We start from the raw sequence: 2,902 nt of genomic DNA on the forward strand, positions 1-2,902 counted from the left end.
CCACTTTGGATGTTACCAAGTTGACGCCACTTTCACATGAAGTTATAAGCAGACAAGCCACAGTTAATATAGGTACAATTGGTCATGCAGCTCATGGGAAATCTACAGTTGTAAAAGCTATTTCTGGAGTTCACACTGTCAGGTTCAAAAATGAACTAGAAAGTAATATTACAATATTGTGCTAATGCTAAGATTTATAAACTTGATGACCCAAGTTGTCCTCGGCCAGAATGTTATAGATCCTGTGGAAGTAGCACACCGATGAGTTTCCTACAGACATTCCAGGGACCAAAGGGAACTTCAAATTAGTCAGACATGTTTCCTCTGTTGACTGTCCTGGCCATGATATTTTGATGGCTCCTATGCTGAACGGTGCCGCAGTGGTGGATGCAGCTCTTCTGTTAATAGCTGGAAACGAGTCTTGTCCTCAACCACAGACTTCGAACACCTGACTGCTATAGAAATCATGAAACTGAAGCCTATTTTGATTCTACAAAATAAAATTGATTTGGTAAAAGAAAGCCAAGCTAAAGAACAGTATGAACAGATCCTTGCATTTGTACAAGGTACAGTAGCAGAAGGAGCTCCTATTATTCTAATTTCTGCTCAGCTAAAATACAATATTGAAGTTGTCTGTGAGTACATAGTAAAGAAAATTCCAGTACCCCCAAGGGACTTTACTTCAGAACCCCGACTTATTGTTATTAGATCCTTTGATGTCAACAAACCTGGCTGTGAAGTTGATGACCTTAAGGGAGGTGTAGATGGTGGTAGTATTCTAAAAGGAGTATTAAAGGTGGGCCAGGAGACAGAAGTCAGACCTGGTATTGTTCCAAAAATAGCGAAGGAAAACTCATGTGAAAACCCACCTTTTCCAAAATTGTATTGCTTTTTGCAGAGCATAATGATCTTCAGTATGCTGCTCCAGGAGGGCTTATTGGCGTTGGAACAAAAATTAACCCCACTTTGTGCCGGGCTGACAGAATGGTGGGGCAGGTACTTGGTGCAGTTGGAGCTTTACCTGAGATCTTCACAGAACTGGAAATTTCCTATTTCCTGCTTAGACGGCTTCTAGGTGTACGCACTGAAGGAGACAAGAAAGCAGCAAAAGTGCAAAAGCTGTCTAAGAATGAAGTGCTTATGGTGGACATAGGATTCCTGTCGACAGGAGGAAGAGTTAGTGCAGTCAAGGCTGATTTGGGCAAAATCTCAAAAGTAGGAGAAAAAATTGCCCTTAGCCGAAGAGTTGAGACACACTGCCATTTAATTGGTTGGGGTCAAATAAGAAGAGGAGTGACAATCAAGCCAACAGTAGATGATGACTGAAGAATTAAATAACAGATTTGGATGAAGTCGGAATTTCTCTTAAAAACCTAGGGGTATATTTTCAAAGCAACAGTGAGGACAGCTCATTACCTTAGGAGTAGCTGTAAGATTATTATCATTTTTTGGTGATGCAACTTTAACCTCTAGTACTAAAATAAGGTCTACAATAAAAGTAAAAATTGGCATAATGTTGGATTGAATCTACATTTTACCAGAAATTAATCATTCCCAAATAATGTCTAATTTATACATCAATGAAGGTTTGAAAGGAAACTGCTACAACCAGCCTTTGCTGTAGCACACATACCACTGAACCTGTTTGAAATAAAATTTTTCTTCTTATTTAAAAATAAAAATAATAAGGAAGTGAAAGCAGGGACCCAAAGAGATATTTCTATACCCATGTTCACAGCAGCATTATTCACTATAGCTAAAAGGTGGAAATGACCCAACTGTTCATCAACAGATGAATGGATAAACAAAATGTGGTATGGCCATATAGTAAAATCCTATTCAGCAATAAAAAGGAACAAACTACTGTTATCTGCAACAATATGGATGAATCTCAAAAAATATGTTAAAGAAGCCAACACAAAAGAGTAAATATTATATGATCCCATTTGTAAGATATTTCTAAAGAGGGCAAATCTCTAGAAACAGAAAGTAGATCAGTGGTTGCCTGAGACTAAGGCAGGGAGTGGAGGTTGGCTCTAAATGGGCACCGGGAGACTTTGGGGTGATGCAAATGTTCTAAAACTGGATTGTAGTGATGGTTGCACAACTGTATAAATTTACTAAACTCATCAAACTGTACATTTAAAATCAGTGAACTTTATGGTAGGTAAAGTATACCTCAATAAATCTGTTTTATTAAAAAAAAAAAAGAAGTGGTGTTGGTTATTCCTCCGCACACTTACTGTATGACCCAAAGAGATTTGTTCTGAAATCCTGAAAGTGAGCAGGTAAGGCCGGCAAACTGAAAAAGATGAAATTGTCCGCTGAAGTACTTTATGACCCCGAAAGAAAGAATTGCAGTCTTTAGGGGCTACTTGGTCACAATCTAAGGAGATGGAGACCAGGTGGAGCCAGAGTTCCTCTCCCTGCAAAGGGAAAATCTTGGGCAGCAACGCCCCGTGAAAGTGCCAGGCACTGTTTCCCATTGTCCAACTGGGACATCAGAATCCCAGGGAGAGGGACCGTGTTTCTCCGTCTCCCAACATGGAGAAGAAAAGAGGGAAGAGTTATTACCATCAGGTGGTTGGAGGAGAGGAGCAGGGCTGGATCTCTGTGTGTGTGTGTATGTGTGTGTGTGTGTGTGTGTGTACGAATGCACCAGCACGCAGTTAAACCCCTACACAAACACAGACCCATTTGTATGTATGACATAAAATACAAAATTTCATTACAATCATATCACAATTATATTACATATTTTTAATTATAGGGAAATGATAAGAAGGCAATACACTCAAATGCTGGACTCTTGGTTGGTTGCTCATTTTTAACTGAAATGAAAAAACTTTTTTTAAAAACTTTCCTTTTTACACGGGTTGGCCTTCATACATATTAGCAGGCA

General features: G+C 39.2%; 1 pseudogene; it reads left to right on the forward strand.

Annotated features, from left to right (window-relative positions):
* Positions 1-275: 275 nt before the first annotated feature.
* Positions 276-1,399, forward strand: LOC137755922 (eukaryotic translation initiation factor 2 subunit 3 pseudogene; annotated as a pseudogene).
* The last annotated feature ends 1,503 nt before the right edge of the window (positions 1,400-2,902 follow it).

The sequence above is a fragment of the Eschrichtius robustus genome, chromosome 21 (assembly GCF_028021215.1).
Source record: "Eschrichtius robustus isolate mEscRob2 chromosome 21, mEscRob2.pri, whole genome shotgun sequence".
Lineage (NCBI taxonomy): Eukaryota > Metazoa > Chordata > Mammalia > Artiodactyla > Eschrichtiidae > Eschrichtius > Eschrichtius robustus.